General features: G+C 56.1%; 1 protein-coding gene across 1 annotated transcript in view; it reads right to left on the bottom strand.

Annotated features, from left to right (window-relative positions):
- Positions 1 to 23,423, bottom strand: part of DLL3 (delta like canonical Notch ligand 3) — a 272,902-nt gene that overhangs the window by 102,621 nt on the left and 146,858 nt on the right.

Below are 23,423 nucleotides of genomic sequence, written 5' to 3'. Positions count from 1 at the left end.
TGGGCATATTTACCTGCTAATAATCAAAGATCAATTAATTGCCAAAATTACGCTATCCCATCATACCATCCCCTCCATAAACGTATGCCCCTCCCCACCTCCATCGCACCCTGCTTTTCTCTGGCCCAGGGGTGTCCAAATCTCGGGTAAAAATCAGAACCTGCCGTGACTGCTCTAGTAGGGGGGTCGCCATGGGAGGGTCCAGTCCCGTGGGTAGCATAAAGGTCTGAACCACTTAGTAGCTGAGGGAAGGGCACTGCACGAGGCCGGGGGGCAGCAGGCAGCCCTGGCCCATGGATGCAGCCTGCAAGTGGATGGGCAACATCTTCTAACTGGCGAAAGGGGAAAGTCACGGGGGATCCCTCTTGTAGCACATCTGGGCGCTCCAGAGAGTCCAAGTGCAGAAGGGACCCCGGTGGTCATCTAGTTCAACCTCCTGCCAGGCCAGAAACTGCCCCACAACAATTCAGATCTTTTAGAAAAACAACCCCTCTTGATTTAAAAGTTGCCAGCGATGGAGAATCCACCACGACCCCTAGTCAACCGCTCCAGTGGTGAATTACTCTCACCACTAAAAATGTACGCCTTATTTCCAGTCTCAATTTGTGCAGCTTCAACTCCAGTCATTGGCTCGTGTTAGACCTTCCTCTGCTAGACTGAAGAGCCCGTTATGATATATTTGTTCCCCATGGAGGTACCGATAGCCTGGGATCAAGTTACCCCTGAACCTTCTCTTTGTTAAGCTAAATTCATTGAGCTCCTAGAGTTTGTCACTACAAGTCACGTTTTCTAACCCTCTGATCCTTCTCGTGGCTCTTCTCTGACCCCTCTCCAATTTATCAACATCCTCCTAGGCACCAGAACTGGACACAATATACCAGCAGCGGTCGCACCAGAGGGGAAATAACCTCTCTGCGCCCACTCGAGATTCCAATTTATACCTCCCAGGATCGCAATAGCTCTTTCGGCCCCAGCGTCGCACTGGGAGCTCATATTCCACTGATTATCCTCCACGACCCCCAGATCTTTTTCAGAGTCGCTGCTTCCCAGGAGAGGGCCCCCCAGCTTGTCAGTATGTCCCACATTCTTTGTTCCTAGATGAATCCATTGCCATTTAGCTGTATTAAAATTGCCCACTTTACCAAGCGATTCAGATCGCTCGGTATCAGTGACGTGTCCTCCTCATTATTTACCATCCTCCCAAACGTTATCAGGGAGGATTTTATGTTTTCTTCCAGGTCACTGATAAAAATTTTAAATAGTGCAGGGCCAAGAACTGATCCCAGCAGGACCCCACGGGGAACACCCCCACTCCGTGACAATCCCTCCTTTAGCGTTATAGCTGCATTGGTCCCAGAGAAAAGTGATAAAAAAAAAAGAGAAAACCAGCCGATCACCCGCGGGCGAACACTTTTCACAAAGGGATCTCTCCATACGTGATCTTTCAATACTTGTCCCCAACGCCTTCCAGAGACGAGCCTGGGAACTTACATTTGTAACTGCCAGACACCAAAAGCCATGGGCTTAAAACAAGGGCATTGGGTTTATGGCTCACGACCATAATCTGTTTCACACCCCGTTGCCTGCTACACTTAACTGCCCACTTCAAACCCTTTACGCAGAACAAGCTAGTCTCTAATGACCCACTTCATTCCTCCAACTTGGGTCACCACTTCTGCTCAACTTGTACTGAGCTCAGACACTGGGTTGAAGAGGAGCTCTGTGTAGCTTGGAAGTTTGTGCCTTCCACCAACGATACTAGCAAACGATACAACCTCGCCCACCTTGCCTCTCTCATTCTGAGATCTATCAGTGAGCCAGTTTTGAATCCATTTAACATCTGCACCTTCTGAAGCCACTGAGCTCTGCCCACAGATCCTGTGTGGAAGGGAAAAACCAGGGGGCTAGACGATTGGATCTGTCATGACAGAGGCATTGGTGGTGTTTGAAACATGGACTTGACCCCAAGTATGCCACCTGGCGGGGATATCAGGGCGCCTTAGGGGAATTGTTCAGATGAGGTGCCTAGAGATAAGACGGTAGATGGGTGGAACAGACCCATCTTTAAACGGGGACAGACGTGGCCCGTCTTGCGCCTTCGGTAGCAGGTTCTGCAAGGCGACGCGGTGCCTGAAGCAGTGTAGAACAGGCCCGTCACCCAGGTCACGTTGTTATTATATGCCGAGTTTCATTCAGCTGAGGGCCAAAGAGTTTAAAGCCACCGGATCGCCTGCTCTGAGCTGTAGGTCACAGGCCACTGACCCCACCCAGCACCTGCACACTGCCCCCAACAACCGAAATGAGACCAAAGACTAGACTCCCGATGTGCCACAGAGAACAGCAGAGACCGAGGGGCACCAGGGCCCGAGGCCCCCGCAGCGAAAGGATGAAGTGAGAGACACCCAGATCATCCTGGTAAGTGACCCGCTCCCCCACGCTGCATAGGAAGGTGAAAGTCCCCCAAGGTCCCTGCCAATCTGACCGGGGGCAAGGAGCATTCCTTCCCGAGCCTACATATGATGATCAGTTCAACCGTGAGCAACAGCCAGCCAGCCAAACCCCTGAGAGCGAGAACGCTCAATGCCACCTGGGGCCCTGACCCTCCCACTCCATACTGTCTAGACAGTATTTGGTCCTGCCATGTGGGCAGGGGACTGGACTCGATGACCTCTCGAGGTCCCTTCCAGCCCTAGAATCTATGAATCTATGTCTCATCTCCAGCCACAGCCAGCTCTGAGGTTTCAGGAGGAGGGAAAATACATTGCGGGGGAGGAGGAGGGATCCCTTCCTGACCCCTGCTGGTGACCAGCTGAGGCCCTGAAGCCTGAGCGTTAGGAACATAAGACATAAACCGTACGCGAGCCCCGGGGCTCTGAGCCCTGCCCCGCATCGTCACAAGCAGCCCCTGCCATACAATCCCACTTGTGAATTTGTCCGGCTCTCTTAAAACTAAGTTATTTGCCCCACCCCGCAACTCCTATTGGGAGGCTAATCCCTAAAGTCACCCCTCTGATGGTTAGAAAGTGTCTTCTAATCTCCAGCTGGAGTTGGTGCCAGGCCAGTCTGTAGCCCTTTGTTCTTGTGCCAACATTGTCCTTTAGCATAGCTAGCTCTGCACCCTCTGTGATATTCCCCTAGCAGATTTATAGGCAGCAATCAGACCCCCCTTCTCACCTCCTTTTCGCTAGGTCAAGCCACTAGTGCTGTGTGGGGGGAGCTGGGTCCGCCAGAGGTTGCCACGACTCAAAGGGGCAGAGGGGGATTAAGGCGACCGGAGCAGGATCTAACGTGGGACTGGCTTCGACATTAATCTCCATGTATTTGAGCCCGCCACCCCCTTTCCAATGAACCAGGCTCGTGTGCGTCATAACTGCATTGTAGGAGTTGCTGGGTAAGAGGGTGTGTGTGTCACTTTTGCCACCAGGGGGCATATGGGAGTCAGTCTGGGCAGGCAAGAAGAAGATGATCCTTGTTCCCCACGCCAGCTCCCCCCAAGTCCAAGGTGTCCCCAAGAACACTTGGCATGACATTGGCACTGAAACGATCAACTGCTACCGAATTCCTGGTGCCACTTACCTCTGATCGTCAGTAGGGTTCAGAGTTAACGCCCCGCCTACTGACGGGGGCTCTGAACCCTACTGACGATCAGAGATAAGTGGCACCATTGAGCCAAACAGGGAAGGGCAGATAGCACTTGTTAGGGAAGCTTGCCGCAGACTCAAGCAGTCATCACTGCACGTGGGTCACTGCGGGAAGGATTCTCCCTGCAGGGGTGAAAGCTTAGACCCTGCCGCACGGTTCTGCGGCAAGGCGGGATGGATCCGCAAAAGGGAGCGATCCCTGGCCGCAGCCCATCCGGGGGCAAACAGCCGCAGCCAAGCAAGGTGGGACACGACCACAAATCGCGTCAAGAGGGTGACCTTAGCAGCGATCATTGCGGGGCTGGGAATGAGCAGCGAAAGCAGATCTGGACGTGCGGATCATGCAGGAGACAGGGTTTCAGAGCGTTCTGTGATCACAGGACACACGCTGAGAGTTAAGGGGCAGATGGCAGGAGCTGTCGTTCGTTCAATAATGTGTACACAGCTGGACCTCCCTTCCCGGGCCAATGCTGCTGGGGTAAGCCGCCGCTGAATTCAGTACTGATTTACAGCAACTGATGATCTAGCCCATGGTTTTCACCCACCTTCATCCCAGAGGGAACCAGTCCAGCAGGAAGTGGGTCAGTAGGATTCCAGCCATGGCTAGCCGGGTGGGTCCAGGGTTAGAGCATCCAGTGGGCAAAAGAAGGCAGAAGATGGAACTGAAGCAAGAGATGGGGGCATCTGAGCCATAGACGCCAATCGAGGTTCGGAGCCGAGGCTGTGACAAGTCCCCCTAGCCCAGCTCAGGGCATGAACCCCCCAGGGCCACATCCCATGCAGGGGTCTGCGGAAAACATGGTCCCCCCCAATACTCCGATGACCCCTGGTCCCTTCCCTGGCTGGACAGTTCCATGACGTAGGCGTCACGTTCTGGGCCCTGGCTCTGCGGCCCAGCATGGAGCTGTGAGCGAAGTCGGGCTTTTGAACGTCCCCCGTCGCTGTGCCTGCCACACAGAGCTGCTGGGCCCCCCCCTTGGGAAAATTCTGGTTGTGCCCTGGACTGCCGGGAAGGAGGTCCGGAGGACTCATTCATCATGGCTAGAGTGGCCACCTCTTCTTCTGGATGAACATAGCAAAAGGTACAAGTTAATAGAAAAGTTTGAAACCCTCTGGAGGGCTTCTGGAGCTGCAGAGGGCACCTGCTAGTCCTCCCGGCAAAGGGGCGCTTGTTCACAGCGGGGTCGACGCTTTGGAGGTCCCCGCCTTCGCACCCAATCCTGGATCCTCCATCTGCGCATCGGGGCGCAGCATCTTCCCCGGGACGCCTGGATCTGGCTGACGACCGTCCGGCATCTTGGGCGGAGCAAGAAACCCAGCAGTTCGATAGCGGGAGCATCTTCGAGGGGCGCGTCGTCAACGGCCAAGCCTGCCCAGGTGACTTCTGGGTGGATGTTGGACGGCCGGAGAGCTGCTCCAGCCACCCAGAACGCTCAGCGAGGCGGGTGAACAAGGCGGTCATGGAGTGGGAGCTTTCGGTTCACGAGAGTTTTCCCGCCAGACGGCTGGAGGATGGACGTCCGCGACGCCTGGAAGCCAAGACAGTGGAATGGACGTCACGGTGCCAGTTACAAGCCGCATAGCTGCCTTTAGCTGGATAGGGACGAGGTCCATATGCGCGCTTCGACCCTCAAGCAGACACGTGGTATATGGACTAAATGAAAGTCAGCGTTGCATTCGAACAAGGCAAGCCCAGCTAGACCCTGCTAGCTTTTGGATGGTACTGACGCCCCTCTTCGTTTTACAGCTCCCCTGTGTCGAGTGATGCTGATCGGTACAGCTGCTGAACCGTGTCCAGCGCTGGACACGGGCAAACCGCTAGCAAATCGGCGAGTCCTTTGCACTGCGTGAGACGCAGGACAACCCAGAGGGGTGGGCCACGGCCTTGGCGCTCTCAAGGCAGGAGCGTGCAAATGCACGGAGCATGAACCGGGGAAGAAGGCTGCGATCTGGAACACAGTCAACCTGTGGAACTCCTTGCCTGAGGAGGCTGTGAAGGCTAGGACTATAACAGGGTTTAAAAGAGAACTAGATAAATTCACAGAGGTTAAGTCCATTAATGGCTATTAACCAGGATGGGTAAGGAATGGTGTCCCTAGCCTCTGTTTGTCAGAGGGTGGAGATGGACGGCAGGAGAGAGATCACTTGATCACTACCTCTTAGGTTCAGTCCCTCTGGGGCACCTGGCATTGGCCACTGTCGGTGGACGGGATACTGGGCTGGATGGACGTTTGGACTGACCCCGTAAGGGCCGTTCTTATGTAACCTTACAAAAGCAGGACCGTCTGGTTTAAAGTCTCTGCCTTGCGGAGACATTTCCACCAGGGCGCTGCTAGCGAATCGGCGAGACCTTTGCACTGCGCGAGACGCAGGACAACCCAGAGGCGTGGGCCACGGCCTTGGCGCTCTCACGCACGGAGCATGAGCCGGGGAAGAAGGCTGCGATCCGGAGCCAGGCCCCCAGCTGGTGTAAAACGGAGTTGCTTCGGGGATGTGGAGGGAGCTACGCTGAGGAATGTGGTCCTGCAAGCCCAGGAAGAGTCTAAAAAGAGGGATGTTCATTTGCAACGGGCCCTTCCGGCTATCGATCGCCTGGCACGCCACAGAGGCGGGTCAGGATGGAGGAGGCCATGGTAGAGCTGGGAACAGGGGAGCAAAATCCAGAGCGAGGAGATCTAGAAGGCAAAGAAGAGATCATGGTTTTTTTTTTATTGCACCTAAGAAGACACCGAGCAAGCGCCTGCCCCAAAGAACTCACAGTGTAACTAAACCGGGGGAAACTGAGGCACGCAACGGTGATGTGATGAGGCCAACGTCAGAAGAAGGAACAGAACCCGCACCTCTGAAGCCCCAGCCCAGTGCCCTAACCACTGGGCAAGGCTGCTTCGAGCCCAGGCAGGCTTTCACACCTAGTTTATTGATGAGGCCAGTGGGTTGCACTCGGGGGGGAAGGACACAGGGGATGTTAAGCTAAAGATGAAGCCCCAAACCCAGAGGATCTCACGCCTGTGGGGAACTCAAGCTCTGCAGAAAGCAAATCCAGCCAGGAACCCGCCGAGCTCCCCTGTTCTTCAGAGGGCAGCTTTACGATCCAAGGAGCGGAGGTGCTGGCTCCAACAGGCAGCACGGTCTAGGGGACTGGGAAGGTCCTGGGACTCAGGCCCCCTGCCCCTCTCGCGGGGTCCCACATTTGCACTGAAACGTTATGGCCCCGCAGCCCCAGCCAGCTCTCAGGCTCTGAGACTCGGCGCCACAGCGTAGACGCACCCTGTGCAGCTCCCGGCTCAAGGGGGCCGCGGTCTCAACTGGGGCGTGCTACTGAAATACACAGAGTAATCATCGTCCGATTCTGGCCGCTAGAGAGGAGCGGAGAGGGAAGGGGATCCTGGCTCCCCCGGGCAGACGCTACCTTAACTCCCCACTTTAAGGAACTGAGGCTGCAAAATTTGTCGGGCGCGGGGCCTGGGGCTGGGGAAAGGACCTTGTGTGGAACAAGGAAATCTAGCAGGTGCGGAGCGATGCGGGGGTGAAACCCCCTCTGCGCTGCACGGAGAGACATCGCATTCTCAGCTGCGGCAAATCGGAATTGATTTACACCCCACTGACACCAACGGAGGGATGCCGGTTATCACCAGCGGGGGATCTGCCCCCTCCCCCCACACCTGTCGGTATGACTGTCTACAAGGCCTATGGCCGATATAAGCAAAAGAAGAATCCGTGCGGGGCGGCTCACGGAGCCGGAGCCGGAACCCGTCCCGGGAAGAGAGGCGGAAAAGTAGCTATACGGGAGAGAGCCCGGGGGTGAGGGGAGCCCAACGGGCAACAAGACGGGATTTCCCAAATAAAACAGGGAGGCGCTGAGAGCAGGTTGGCCAATCGGGGAGCTAGTCCGCGCCCTGCCTTGGCACAGCGCCCCCTGGTGGCAGCACCGCTTTGCCGGGGGCAGAATTTGGGGCTACGCAGCCCTGTGAAGCCCAGAGCCTGGGGGTGAGGGGCGGAGTTAGTGCATGGGCGGGGGTGGAGGAGCCTTGCTAGGGAGGTCATTTGGTCCAACCCATGCACAGGGGCAAGGGATGTAGACGTAGCCTTGTGGCTGCAGCTTTAGCCGGGGCTTCAGAAGATCTGGGTTTAAGTCCCGGCTCTGCCCTCGCCTCCCTTAATTGCTCCGTGCCTCAGTTTCCCTGTATAAACAGGGACTATCCCCCTCCCTGCCAGCAGGGTGCTGAGATGATCAAGTATCAGGCTCCAGATACCATGGCGTTGAAGGCAGTAGGAGCACCTCTGTAGAGAGGAAAGGTCCACAGAGACACCCTCTGTATTATAGCCTTGGGCGGCGGAATTCCTCCTTCATTCGCTTGAGCCTGGATCTCGGATTTGCCCCGTAGAAGGTGGGGATATGGCCTCAGTAATGTCCGAGATGCTGAGCTCCGCCTAGATGGCAGAAGAGACGTTTGGGCAACTAGGAAATAAGATGAGCGCTTGGGGGAAATAGTTATCACTGAATAGCAGGGAAGGAGGTAGCTGGTTCCGCACCGGCCAGCCTGGATGGCAGGCAAAGGTAAAGACAGTCTGATCTGAAGCCTGGTGAAACTCCAGACGCTTTGGATCAGGCCCAGAGAGAGCTAAAGGGCTGTAGCGCGTGAGCTGTCTTAGTTTATACTGCACCTAGCACGAGGCGGCCTGGCTGGGGTCCTTAGACACAAGAGGATGGGAGGAAAGCAAATGTGATGCTTGTTTTCCAGAAAGGAAGGAAGCGCGATCCTGACAATTACGGATCTGTCAATCTAACGTCCGGCCTCAGTAAAACTGCGGTGGGGAGAGAGAACACAAAGACCCCTGGAAATGGCAGAAAGAGAAGCAGGAAAAGCAGCAACATCAGGGAAACACCCGCCAAAACTCAGCCTTGGGAGAGAAAACACTGGCCACTGACAAGAGCGTGGGATCAGCCCTAGGATGGGATGAGGAGAGCGGGGTTGGCAAGGGGATATGGCACCAAAGAGGGATGTAGAGGGAGAGGTTGGACGGAGCGGGGGCTCTTCTGCCAGTGCCCCGGAATAGGGCGCTCAGTTACACGCCCCGGATATTGACCGACTAAGCAACAGGCAGGATCACAGGGCTGGAGGGACGGAGCTGTGGGGTGCGATGGAGGGCGGAATCTGGCACCCGTGGCTGCGGTGGGGCACCCGCAGGGAGAGGAATTATTTAAAGGGGCGTAGCTAGCGCACAATGGGATCTGCGAGGCAGGGGAAGCCCCCACCCCAGGGAAGGGCTGGGAGTCCCAGCGTTGGGACATTAAGACTGGACTGGATAATAAGCCGCCGCCAACCCTGGCTCTTTGCATTGGTAGATCTCAAAGCCCCCTACAGAGGGGGTCACAGCATCACCATCACCATTCCCCATTACTGGTGGGGAAACTGAGGCACGCAGCGGGGACGTGACTTGATCAAGGTCACCCAGCAGGCCAGCGGCAGACCCAGGTCTCCTGAGTCCCCCTCCACTGCTCTGTCCACTAGACCGGGGCGAAGGCCTGGGGGAGAGGGAATCAACTGGAGGGAGGGACTGGATGAATTCCCAGAACTCCCGCATGCCCCACCCAAGAGCAGCTGCCCCCAAAACACACCCAAGGAAGCAGGCTCAGGCGGGGCACGCGGCCCCCCCCCAGTCTACCAGGCCCAAGGGACGGGGAGCCCCTGCTGCCAACCCAGGCAGGCTCTAGGGGGTGCTTGCCAGCCTGGCCCCACTAATGCATCCTGCTCCCATACATAGGGGTACCCAGGATTTCTCTCTGTACACACACAATCCAGGCTCAGGAAGCCATCACTTCCCCCACCACCCCCACCTCCTGCAAACTAGCCTGGCATAGGAGGGCAGTCAGCAACCCCTTCTTACTTGAGTCAGGGGGTGCAGAGAGGGTGGGGATCTTAGCCCCCTCCCCAAACTAGCCCGGCTCAGGGGCGCATCTAGCCCACAACTCAGAACTTGCTCTGTTCACCAAGCTGGCCGACCCCTGGGCCAGCGGCGGGGACATCGGGGTCCCACGCGGCGGGATTATTAATAATATCGCAGGGTATATTGCATGAGGCTAACAGCACCACCCATTCCTTTAGTCAAGCCAAAGATTTTACACAAGTGCTCTGCACACGCCCAACAGCCTAAAAAGAAGCCGTCGCTCCACCCAGCACAACAAAGAATTCGTAATCGTGGGATCAGGGTACACCTCTACCCCGATATAACGCGGCCCGATAGAACACGAATTTGGATAGAACGCGGGTAAAGCAGCGCTCCGGGGGGCGCGGGGCTGCGCACTCTGGCGGATCAAAACAAGTCTTGGACTGCGTTCCTGGCGTCTAAATAAACCTTCTGCTTTACTGGCTGGCGGAGAGTCACGGTGAATCGCAGGAAGCCGGGGGGGCAGGGCCTGGTCTCCCCCACACTCCGGGACACCCCCTCAGTTCCAGTCTTAGAGATTCATAGACGCTGAGGTCAGAAGGGACTGGCTGTGATCATCCGGCCTAAACTTCCTTCCCCTCTTCCTAATTCTAATTCGTTACGTTCATCTTTATCCTTCGCCATGGGAGCTCCCCCCATAACACAGCCCCCCACCTGTGTCTCCTCCCAGCCAATGGGAGATCGCGGGGGGGGGGGGGGGGACACACGACCTTGATTTCATACAGCAGGGTCTACATGATAGAATAGTTCCAGAGCGAGTCCCACCCAGCCCCAGGTGAGAGATGCTATAGGGTGGGACCCAATAAACCCCCTCACTTCAGCTTGGATCTACAGCTTGTCTTAGGAAACGGCTGGGATGCGGGGAGGAGGTGGGGCTGGGGTCTCCCCTGGGGAAGGATCCCCACCTTCCAGCCGGGCCAGAGCTCAGAATCTCTCTCCTACCCGTCTCCCGACCTCCCTTCTCTCAGCACCTCCCCTCTCAGCAGGGCTCCCCTCCACGCCCTGTCCCCAGCTATTGTGGCCTGGCCACGGCCTCCCAGATCTGGCCCTTTTAACCGCAGCAGTCACCGCCCCCCCCCCCCCGCCCCCAGCCAGCCAGGATGCCCGGCACCTCTGTGGCCTACACATGGTGCCCGCGTGGGTGGCAAGTCCGGTGCATTGTATGGGCACAACCAAGAGATGCTGCCTCACCCAACCAACCAACCCTGGGGGACCAGAGAACTGCCCACGGCTCCAGGGAAATCTCTGCGGGGGTAAAGCAGGCAGCAAGCCGAACGGCCCTGGCACGAGGCGCCCGCCCTAGTGACTATGCCACCCGAATGGCAGCTCAGGCTGAACTGTAGGGAAGTGCCCAGGACCAAAGAGGTAACAGCCAACCCCTCGCCTTGCACCCAGACACGCCGCGCTCCAGAATCCGTGCAAATGGGCCCCTCGTTCTGCATGAGCAGGTTCTGCCGATCAGTCCCAGCGGGGCACTGCAGGGATGCACCTTCCAGGGGGTGCTGCCTGCCCCCCAACCGGGAAAGGACACAGCCCACTAGCCACCCAACCCTGGGTCATCAGCCGGGATTGAACTCAAGATGTTCGGCGTCAAAGCACAGATCCTGCCCGCTTGAGTTAAAGGAGCAGCTCCATCAGCTGACAGCAGTAGTCAGGCTGTTCCCCGGGAGGGGGTTTATTTTCTCTCTGGGTTTGGCTGCTGGGATCCTGGGTCCGGCTCTGGTGGCTTCTCCATGACCGGCAATTTGTAAATCAATTTGAACTGCGTTTCTAGCCAATTTTCTCTAGGGGTTGTTTCGGGGCCATTCTCTGGCCTGCGCTGCCCTGGAGGTCAGACTAGGGGATCACAGCCGTCCCTGGAGCCGTCAGCCGCAGGGAAGTTAGGGGAGCAGAAACAGCCCCCCAACCCCCAGTTCCTCCAGCAGCTTTCCCTGCCTACGAACCCCTCGGCGGGGTGAGTTGCCGCCGGCCGACCCGACAGAAAGCTGAGGACGGCCCGGCCTGTACCTCGCCACTCAGCCTGACCATGTGCCTGGCGAACGAGGGAGACCCTACACGGGAGAGAACTCGGGACAGATGGGCCAGTACGCCAGATCCCGTGTTGGATGGGTTGCCGGCAGCAGACAGGTCCAGGATTGGCATTGCCAGTGGAACGCCAGCCTGGGAGAGCGCTCCCCTCAAGCCCCTGTCACACCCCAGATCCCTGCCCTGACCAGCCCATCATCCCCATAATACCCCAGCCCCTCACTTTCTGCCTGCTAACCAGGCTTGGCTTACTACCGTTATACTCCAGGTGGTAGATGCTGGCATGGCGACAAAGCGACTGGCACCTGCTCAATGGCTGAGCCGAGAAGAGAACCCAGGAGTCCTGAGGCCCAACCCCATCCAGTCGACCCCACTCCCTCTCCAGCCACGTTCTGTCCACCTTAAATATGACAGGACGGCAGCTGCCACCTAAAACCGGCAAGGTCTGTAATAAATCTCGTAGCGGGTGCGAGCGACCACCTGGGAATCGCAGCAGCTCTGGGATGAATGTCCCACTGTCTCTTCCGGTCTCCTCTCCCCCCAGCCCCCACTGTGTCTCCAATCACCTGCTGCACTTCCTGCTTCGTTCCACGCTGCCTCTGTCACCTGGGACCGGCTCCCACCCCCACCCACCTTGCCTTTCACTTTCTACGCTCCCCCACCCGCCCCCATCTCCTGTGGCCCCCAGTTCCATGCTTCGGTGGCAGACGGGGATCGCTGCTGGACAGGGGGAGGTGCATGGTGCTAGCTGGTTAATGAGGAGCTAAGCAGGGGCGGGGCTGTTCAGTTTGAAGATGGGAGACTTCAAGGGGAGAGCGCCTCCTACCGAGTCCCCACCCCGCAGCACAGTGCCCCTCCCCGCCTCCGGCACCATCCAGCAGCACTGGGGTCAGCGCTGACTCCCAGGGGAAAAGCGCCCCCAATACCCCCATGCGGCACTAGGGGGCGCTGTGCTGCCGGGGTAGGGCCTCAATAAGGATCACTCTCCTCCCGCGGTGTGTGCTGACCCCAGTGCAATGATAGGGGGCGCTGTGCTGCAGGGAGTGGGGGGGCCAGCAGGGGGCGCTCTCCCCTCGCAGTTGCTGCTTATCCCAAAGCTCCAAATTTCAATGTGGGTAATTCCAGCCTGCGTCCCTTAATGTTTTCCCCGCAGTTGCAACTGGAAGCCACTTCCTGTCCTAAACCAGTGCTTGGCTGCTGAATGCCACCCAAGAGGTGGCTGCATTTCAGTGCAGAGTGAGCAATCCCTGTAGAAACAGTTGCTGTGCTCCACCCCAGAGGTGGCTGCATTTCAGTGCGGCGTGCGCAATCCTTGTATAAACAGCTGCTGCGCCCCACCCCAGAGGTGGCTGCATCTCAGCAATGATTGAGGGACAGTTCATACAAACAACGCCACAGCTGTGGAAATGTGGCGTCATTACGATCAATGGTTTAGCTACTGACAAAGTTGCTTGGTCTGTCTCTCAGCTCCTGAGAATTGCTCCCCCCTGCCCAGGTCACTAGACACCACCCAAGCTACACAACAACACAGTACACACCACATCCCGATTTACAAGCACACAAGGGAGTGCTGAAGCGCTAAGAACGGAACACGAAGCAGGAGCACCCGGTAGATTGAACAAAGTTCTTCCAGTCAGAGATTTAGCCCCGGGTGGGTTCCCGGATGCAAAGTTCTGCATCTGGATTTCAGCGGGGCAACGGCCCCAGGCTGTGACAGAGCGAGTCCCCCTCGCCCCCCGCAGGGAACATTCGTCCCAAAACTCAGCCTTCGGCAACAGTTCGAATCCCCAGGCAGGCCACCCTTTGTAACGACCTGCCACCCCAAGACAAGCCATGACCTTTGAACCTCTGATCTGTGAACCCGCGACCTCTGGATCTCAACGCATGAGCCAGGAATAGAACCTGGGTCTCCTGCCTCCCAGTCCCATCCCGTGGGCCAGGCTCTGGGCAGGTTATGAATCGAGCTTGCACAGTGTGAAGACCGTCTTCAATCCTACAGGACAGCAGCTGCCACTCCAAGCCCACGAGGTCCGTCAAGAGCTAAGAACATCAGAGCTGCCAGATCGGATCAGCGCAACGGCCCATTTAGCCTGGTATCCCGTCTCCGACAGTGGCCAGTGCCAGAGCTTCGGGGGGGAGTGTACAGAACAGGGCAATTATGGGGTGATCCCCCCCGTCTTCCACTCCCGGCTCCTGACAATCAGACGTTTAGGGTCGCCATGTGCATGGAGTTGCATCCCTGCCCATCCTGGCTAATAGCCATTGATGGACCTATCCTCCATGAACTTATCTAGTCCTTTTTCAAACCCAGTTATAGCTTTGGCCTTCACAACATCCCCTGGCAAGGAGTTCCACAGATTAACGACGCATTGGGCAAAGAAATACTTCCCTCTTGTTGACGTTAAACCCGCTGTCTGCTCATTTCATTGGGTGACCCCCTCACTTACGTATCGTTGGAAAGAGCAAACACTCCTCTAGTCACTTTCTCCATAATGTCATGAGTTTATAGACCTCGATCATAGCCCCCCCTTAGTCGTCTCTTTCCCAAGTTGAACAGCCCTAGCCCTTTACCTCTCTCCTCGTATGGAATCTGTTCCGTGCCCTGGATCATCTTTGCTGCCCTTCTCTGAACCTTTTCCAGTTCCACTCTCCGCGGGATTCAAGGGGTGAGCGCACCATGGATTCATACAGTGGCATAAAAAAGCACAACAGTCCTGACTAACCATAACCCCTAGCTCCGCTCTAGCGCCATTCATCTGTAGCTCTTCACAACGCTTTCCATGGGGGGGGGCGGTATCCTTATCCCCATCTGACAGCTGGGGGAAACTGAGGCACGGAAAAGGGGCGTGATTCGCCCATGGTCACCCAGCCGCACAGCTGAGAATAGAAGCCAGGGCTCCTGTATCCCAGTCCCCCCCTCCACTAGGCCGCGCCGCCTCTCCTAATAGCCAGCGATTTAAAACATTGTCAGTTTCACGGGGAGGGGTCGACGGGGGCTGGGGAAGGGGGCTGGTTTGCTACATCCCAGCACCCACTCCCTGGAGCAATCAACTTTGCACAGCGGGGGGCGGGGTAGAGGGGGGGGTGTCTCTTCATTGGAAGGACATTGTGGGCAGGGACTGAAGGCAGCTGGCTCTATGCAGAGTGTGTGTGTGTGTGTGTGGGGGGGGGGTTCCTTCAAATCCCTCCCCACAGCACCCTAGTTCCACAGTCCTGCAGGGGTGAGAGGGAAGGGCAAGGGGGTGGGCCAGTGTGGCGTTTTGGGGCTCACCCAGAGTCTCCCCAAGTTCTGAACTACCAGACCTTTGGCCTGTTCCTCTCCGGTTTGTCACACACCCGGTGATCGGGTCACTTGGGGACGGGAAGGGCTGTGAGATGGAGTGTGTGGGGGGGGGTCAGCTGGCAAGGAGTAACTAAACTGTTGGACGTGAGGGTGAGGCCTTTATGCTTATGGGATGGCCACTGGGTTTAGAGCTCGGAGATCCGGCCCTTTCCACTGAGCGTCAACCTGCTGCTGACCCCACCGGAGACCGAATCGGCTAGCTGGCCCCAGGACAGGCACCACCTCGGACCCCACCTACGTGCCCCAGCCTCTCCTCCTCCTCTCCTCCTGGCTCTCTGCTGAGGTCTGTTGGGAAACTGAGCTGAGACCCAACAAACTCGCTTCACACACACGCCCTGGGCTGGCACAATCAATGGTCCAAAGGGAAGGGGAGAGGTTTTTGAGTGGAGGAGCTAGGCCTCAGCCAATCAGGATGCAGGGGGATTTGCATAAGCTCTCGGATTGGCTGAAGCCCACTGTGAGCACCTTTGCATCACTTCTGACCAGCCAATCACTTGCCTGCTCTTGTGTAAATCTTGCTCCGCAAGTTGCCAAACCCGATTTAGTTGGGTTCTCTTCGTGGGGGCCTGGGGAAGACCATGGCCTTAAAGAACCAGGACAGCAGGGCCACGGGGCTCCGGAGAATCAAGACAAAGCATTCACTCCCTGCAGTTTCGCACCCAGGGCCGGCTCCAGGGTTTGGGCCGCCCCAAGCAGCCAAAACAAAACAACAACAACAACAAAATAAGCCGCGATCGCGATCTGCGGTGGCAATTTGGCGGGAGGTCCTTCACTCCCAGGCGGAGTGAGGGACTGTCCGCCGAATTGCCGCCGAATACCTGGACGTGCCGCCCCTCTCCGGAGCGGCCGCCCCAAGCACCTGCTTGAGAAGCTGGTGCCTGGAGCCGGCCCTGTTCGCACCCCCAGTTTAGTTCATGCAGATGTCATAGACTCATAGACTTTAAGGTCAGAAGGGACCATTATGATCGTCTAGCCTGACCTCCTGCACAACGCAGGCCACAGAATCTCACCCACCCACTCCTGGAACAAACCCCTGACCTATGTCTGAGCCACTGAAGTCCTCAACTTGTGGTTTAAAGACTTCAAGGTACAAGAATCCTCCAGCAAGTGACCCGTGCCCCACACTGCAGTGGAAGACGCCCCACCTTTCAGAGTCCCTGATTTCCAAGGGGCAATCAGGGCCCTAGACATGTAAGGGACTTGGAACAGGGGTGTCATTTTGTACCCCTGATGTTCGCACCTTGGGGGGGAAAATATAGGGAAGGCTGGAGCTGAAAATTTACCCCAACGTGTCTTTTTAAAAAAGAGGAGGGGTATGGGGTGGGGAATAAAATTTTAGGAATTTATGAGCAACGCACTGACCTAGTTTTGCACGTAGCCTTCAGCAAATAGCCTCAGAGGTCAATCAACAAGCAGGGGGCCTTTCCTTCCAAAGCCTCTATAGACAATCATAATTCATATCCTCCTAGCCAGGAGACGGACTGGCACCTTGGGGACACCCCGGAGCTCGGGGCCCCGGTACCATCATCCCTCCTTCGTGGGCTACAGCCCATGCTCAAATAAATGTGTTAGTCTCTAAGGTGCCACAAAGACTCCTGTTCTTTTTGCGGATACAGACTCACACGGCTGCTACGCTGAAACCAGAAATACTTATGTCAGTATAAGCAGACTTGGCAGAAAGCGGTTTTTATTTTTTGATAAGGTTGATTAATAATATGGATGTTTATTTTGCAGTGTTTTCAACAATGTTTTGGATCGATTTAAATGTTTACAGCTGTGCAAAACTTCCGGGGGTTCCAGACAACGGGAGGGTCAGATGATAATTATTTAATGACAGTAGACGCTGAGATTCAACAAGTTAACGCTTTCTAACTGTTCCACGGTGGTTCTCAACCAGATGTACGCACAGGTCTTCCAGGGGGTCCATCAACTCATCTAGGTATTGGCCTTGTTTTACAACAGGCTACATAAAAAGCGCTAGTAATACAAGTTAAATTTCATAAAGCCAATGACTTGTTTATACTGCTCTATAGACTATTCACGGAAATGTAAGAACATTTGATGGATTTCATAATTCTGTGATAAAAATGAGACAGTCAGCCGTTTGTCCGTAATAGTGTGGCCGTGACACTTTTGTCGTTTTAGGTTTGATTTTGTAAGCAAGTAGTTTTTAAGTGAGGTGAAACTTGGGGTGTGCAAGACAAATCAGACTCCTGAAAGGGGTCCAGTCGTCCGGAAAGGTGGAGAACCACCGCATTATAACACACATTGCCAACATCACGTCAAAAAAATCAAGTAAATATCCTTAAATCATACCCGACTCATTTCTCAAGCAGTGTTTTTCTTACTTGGCCTGTTTATACGTTTTGATTGTTATCAGTGGAAAGAGCTTTTCATGGGTGTGTGTGTGTGTATGGTGAAACTGACGTTGATTAAAATTTACCGGTAAAAATCTAATCCTTCCACGCCTAGGTATAAAGCACCTTTACATCAGTACAACTGCGTCTAAGCTACAGACAATGAACTGCTTTGACCAGATGGGGATAGTCAGGGCCGGCTCCAGGCACCAGCTTGGCAAGCGGGTGCTTGGGACGGCCACTCCGGAGAGGGGCGGCAGGTCCAGCTATTCGGCGGCAATTTGGCGGACGGTCCCTCGATCCGGCTCTTTTTTTTTTTTTTTTTTTGGCTGCTTGGGGCGGCCAAAACCCTGGAGCCGGCCCTGGGGATAGTTAAAGTGGGACAACTTGTGTGCAGAGAGAAGATTTAAAATCCACGCAGGCCAGAGCCATCTATTTGACATGGCTTTTGGCCACAGGCGTCGTTTGACTTCTATATTTTGGGGGGCAGTGCCAGTCAGGCCAAATGGGGCTGCATGTGTGTGTGTGTGTGTGTGGCTGTCCTCCCAAATTACACCCACGCTTTTGGCGAGGGTGCGAGGGTCTGCTTCCCTGAAGGATGGAAAGAGGATTTTTCCTAGCGACCTAGTTCTGTCCCTTTTTTGGGAATGATTAAAATGCTACTGGGGCTTTTTTGTTTTGCTGCAATATCCGTTATTTATCCAACATCTAGAGTGACTTTAAAAAAAACCGCATCAAATTGAAATTAATTAATTAGAAGCAGACAGGCCTAATGGACAGAGCGCAGGACAGAGAGCCAGCCCCTCTGCCCCTTGCTTTGCCCATCGCTTCATCTCATTGCCCGTAGCAGAAATTCCCCTAGGTTTTGCATCCATGTCACGAGTCTGTTAGTCCACTGGTCCCTAGAGCTCCCGTCTCTCCAGCGGAAACCCAGAGACCCGAAGAAACAAAGTGGCGCTCTCACGCCAATGTAACACGGAGAGAGCCATGTTACCTCAGAGCTGGGTTTGAGGCTGGTTAAGAACACGTCAAGCGTCTTCCCTGAGGATCTGCAATCCAAAGATCTCCAAGCGCTTGCCGAAGTAGGGAAAGTCCATGTTACAGAAAGGGGGAGGGGGCTCCTGCTAGCTACCAGCGCACGGACCTGCCCCTGCCACCCCAGAGCCGAGTCAGGGTTTACCTCCTTGGACCCCCTCAGTACATCGGTAGATGGAGTGGCGGCTTCATTCGCTGTATTTCTGGAGGGCCTAGATCGGGCCCTCATCACGCCAGGCGTTGTGCACACATGGAGACGCAGTCTCTGCCCCAAAGGGCTTCCAGCCTCGAAAGACAAAGGGTGGGGGAGGGAAACTGAGGCACAGAGCAGGGGAAAATGGCTTGACTAAGGTTACCCAACATGCATATAAGTGGGAGTTTTTACAAGGCCAAATTCTGAAGTCCTTGTGCAGGCAGAGCTGCTGTTAACTTCACTCGGGGGGTCGTCCCGGCTCCGAATCCTGTTGACGTCCCTGGCAAGACTCCAATTGGCTTAAATGGGAGCAGAACCAGGCCTTAAAGTAAGCATGGGGTTCAGGATCAGGCCCTAGAGATACAGCCTATTGGACAGCGTGGGTTGTGGGTTCTGACTCCCCCCACCCCCCCCAGCACTCACCCTGTGACCCCCTCCCATGAAATCCTGTTTCAGGGGAAATCAAACTCCCCCTCCCCCCGAAAGACGCCTCCGACAAAAGTCTGGCAGGAATCTCGCCTGGTTTTGTTTCCACCAACGAACCCCCAGACAAGGCAAATCTCCCCTAGATAGTGACCCAGATCTGAACCGCCTGGGAGCTCGGGGTTCAAATGCAACCCCTCCCCCACATAATGCAACAAGGTGGGTAGGGTGGAGAGGAAAGGTGGCACCGTGGGCAAGGTGCCAACCTAGGCTTCTAGTCCCACCTCTGCCACAGTGTGACACTGAGAAAGCCACTTCCCTGCTCCATGCCTCAGTTTCCCCAGCTGTGAAATGGGGGTGATGACAGTCCTAGACCTTGGCCCAATCACTTTTAAGCAGGTCCATGCAGCCTCACCCGTCACAGCCGGGAGCAAGCCACAGCCAGCACCCGGGTGCCGCTCTGTGTGCCGTGCCCACCACTGCTGGCTGCTACCAAAACCACAGAAGATCCTCTCCATATCGAGGACTTGCCAGCAAGGAGAGGGGTGGGGGAGGTAGGGGATCCTGGGAGGGGATGGAAAGGGGGCTCCCTCAAGGGCTAAGGCTCCTCGGAGCGGGTGGGTGTAGGGGCTCATGGGCTGGGGGGTGCCTGATAGGGGAAAAGGAGGGCACAACAGGACCGCGATCCCGGCTGCGGTGTTGAAGTGTTACTGTAATACACATAGTGATCTAGCTCTGACCCTGAACTCTTTCAGTTACAGGTAACCTGCCAAGGGGAAAAACTGCGTCTGGTGCTTTTTGCTTCTGGACAAAAAAAGGCAGGGAAAGAACTTCCCCCCCCTTAAAAAAGAGATTTGTTCCTGCCTATATTTTCCATCAGAAACGAGGCTCTTGTCTAGCTCTGCCTTCCCCTGGAAGATTCTATGGAGGACTGGAGAACTTAGGGCTTTGTCTACCCGTGGGAAGTTCACACCACAGCCACGTGACTGGATTACATCCTCACCGGTCCCAAAGAGGTGAAACCCCATTGGCTGAGAGAAGGAAGTGGCTTTTCGCTCATAATGAACAGATGGGAGAAAAGCCCTCTCTGTTAAAGAGCCAACAGCCTCTACTCTTTTCAGTTAAGGAATCGACATCACTGGGTCATCCAAGGAAACTTCCAGGGAAAACAAGAGTTGATGGCTCTAAGGTGCAAAACAAGCAGAATTTAAAAAAAAAATCCAAACCAACCCCTTTCAGGCCTTGTTTTAACCAGAATAAAGGGCACAGACCCCACTCCCACCAGCATAACGTCATCTAGAGGGCAGACAGCACTCTCGTACGTATGCAGGTCAGCCATGACACATCATGCCTATTGAAACACCCTCCAGCAAGGGGGATCACACCACACCGGAACCTGGGACCATCAGCCCCAAAGCACAGTCCACGGCCACTCCAGCTGAAGGGGGGAACTCTGCCCCAACAGCAGTAGCAGGCTGTTATCTGGCGGACCAGCCGCGAAAAGGGCAGCGTGGCGTGCTTAGGAGTTGCCTATCGGGGGAAATTGACTCACAGAGCTATTCCGGAATAGCTCCTCCGGTGAACCAGCCTTTAGCCAGCATGTTACACCAGCAAACAAGAGGTTTGGTCTAACGAGCAAGGGCTGTTTCGGCTGAATTCAGGCTGGGATTTTCAGAGCCAAGGGAGTTAGGAGCCTGATTCCAGATGCCACAGGTCCCTTTGGAAGGGCGATCCCTAAAGCCCAATTCTCTGAAAAGCAGCTGTGTAACCGTGGCCCTTTGTCACCCCATTCAGTCGCTCCCGGTGCCTCACGTCAGATCTACCGGCGGCAAGAAGAGTTCGTGCCGCTGGGCCCACAGAGCCAGCCCGGCTCTAGTGGAGAGAGTTCAATTCTCTGCTCCCACGCGCCAGGCACCAAACACAGGAGATCGGGGTTCTAGCCCTGGGCCAGCTGGGTGACCTTAGGCCAGTCCCTCCCCGTTCTGTGCCTCAGTTTCCCCTCCCACCCTTTGTCTATTTAGAGTTTGAGCTGTTGAGGGCAGTGTCTGTGCAGCGCCCGGCCCAGCGGGATCCTGAGCTCAGGTGGGGCAGGGTGTCTGTGCTGGGGGTGGGGGAGTTGCATTCATGTAGATACCCCACGGCAGTCAGGGCATTTCTTCCAGCCACAGATTCTGCATCAGTGACGAACAAGGCAACCTCCTCCCCAGATCACAGGGGGAGTTTCATGCACCGGCTGCTAGATAGGACCAGGCTCATACTACACCCACCCTCCCCATCACCCTCTGCAGTCATTCACACCTGGGAAAAGCCACTTTCCCTGCGGCCGGGGCCCAGGTCATGGAGAATCGGGCCCACTGGGCAGCAGAGAATGGCGTTCAACCTCCTTTTAGTTGTAGAACAAATACATCTGATCTGGGATCCCTGAGATACAATAAACTTGAGATTCCCCCCTGCCAACTCCCCCGGTTTTAGAGTCACTTTTCAGAGTAGAAACACACTTTTCATGTATTAGGTGTATTACGGTATCAGAGTTGCGCCGGGCGCTGTACGGACAAACAGTAAACCCCAGGGAGGCAAGGGATGGGCCCTGCATTCAGAGCAAAGACACTGGGCTCTGTCAGGGCAGGATCACGCTGCAATCTGCACTCAAGGCCCTGGGAGCAAGGCACCCAACTCCCATTGGACTGGAGCCTCTAATTCCCCTAGTGTCCGGGTGGGAATCCCAAGCGTATGGCACCAGCGCCCAGGGTTTGCAGCTCAGGAAGGCATCCGCGATGCAGGCCGGCCTGGCCCTGAGCAGAGGGGAGACGCCGGCCGCAGGGAACGCTCCTGTCGCAGACCAGCAGTGAGGCTGGTGTTCGGGGATTAGGGGCTGGGCCAGGGAGAGGGGCCATCTAAACTAAACCTCGGCCACGGGACCAGGCGGGGGGAGAGCTGACAGGAGCCCGCTCCTTAACTCCCTCTTTCCTTGGGCTCCCCTGTCTGGCCGTCTCTTGCCTTTCAGTCAGATAGTCAGCTTTTGGGGCAGGCCCCGTCTTTGTACAGCGCCTGGCACAAGGGGGTGGGGCTTACTGTAATACACCTAATAGCAGTAAAACCGTACAGTTCCTAGCACCATGGGGTCCTGCTCCATGACAGGCTCCTAGGTGTTACCGTAATACACCCCACAGCAACAAAAAATGGACAGCACCTAGCACGACGGAGTCCTGGGCCATGACTGCCACAATCCACCTAATTCATCCACAACAGGTAGGAAGGCACCAGCCCCTCACGTTACGGCAGCTGCCTCTCAAAGAAGAATGTTTTGGAGCCCACACAACCGGCAGGGATGGATCTGGGTCAGGGGGGAGACACGTCTGAATCTGACAGCACACCGCAAAGACTGGGGCGCGAGAGGCTGGTTCGGGGGTCAAGCCCCGAGTACGTTGAATGTGGCCAGGAATAGCATTTATGATGTGTATTACGGTAAATAGGGGCCCCATCAGGCCAGGCGCTGTGCAGACTCAGAGACAGACCCCTGCCCTGCTCCCAGCCTCGCTAGCCCCTGGGCTGGTCTCTAGCCCCCTGTACCAGGGCTAAGAGCCTCTGTTCCGAGTCACACGCCCGCTCTGCCCTGTGTTGGTGGCGCCACAAGACGGGTGGATGGGATGCAGGCCCCCAGTGGTGAGAATTGCACGGACCCGAGGGGCTGGTGCAGGGTAAATGCAGCCTGAAGGGTCACGGTGCTGCCCAAAGGGGACCCGGGCCTGGGTCGATTTCAAAGGCCAAGTTTAAAGCAGCAAAAAGGAGGAGTGGGACAGAGGCTGGAATGGAGTTAACCCCCCGCCCCTCCCCCTGCAATCTTTCATCCCGTCCCATCTTCCCCTCACCAACTCCCTATTACGCAAACAGCGCCACACGGTCCTGATGCATCACCCTAGGAGACAGGGCAAAGCTACCACACGGCCAGGGAGACCGCAGAACGGTTGACGCAATCTATGCTCTGAGAAGGGGCTGCGGGTCGGGAGTGAGGGGCGCCGGCAGAGCTGGTGGGGAAACTGAGGGCTGGGATAGCAGGATCAAGATTGAGAGCCCCCGGCAGAGTTGTGTGTGAGGAGCACAGGTCTGGGGGAGCGGGGGGGGGGGGGGCTGCGGGTCGGGAGTGAGGGGCGAGCTTTCACTGGGTCAGGGCATTATCCCTGCCTCTCAGCAGAGATCTCACTTATCCAGGACCAAGCAAACTCTGCTACAACCCAATTTCAAACCCCTCAGCGCTCTGGGCCCAGTGACACCAGCGTGAGTGGGCACAAGGTCTGCCCGCTCAGAGCGCTGGCACTTCACCCTCGGCCAAGGCTCCGGCAGCCCCTGGGCGACACGGCACTGGGGCGGGCCCTGAACCCAAAGAGCCGAATATGCTCCCGTGACATCTGCTCCAGCTCCCCCAACCTGGGCCCGGACCGCATTTACCCTAAGAGACT

This window comes from Chrysemys picta, chromosome 17 (genome assembly GCF_011386835.1).
Source record: "Chrysemys picta bellii isolate R12L10 chromosome 17, ASM1138683v2, whole genome shotgun sequence".
Lineage (NCBI taxonomy): Eukaryota > Metazoa > Chordata > Testudines > Emydidae > Chrysemys > Chrysemys picta.
Note: the sequence above shows the minus strand (reverse complement) of the source record. Positions and strands in the feature narration are given on the sequence as shown.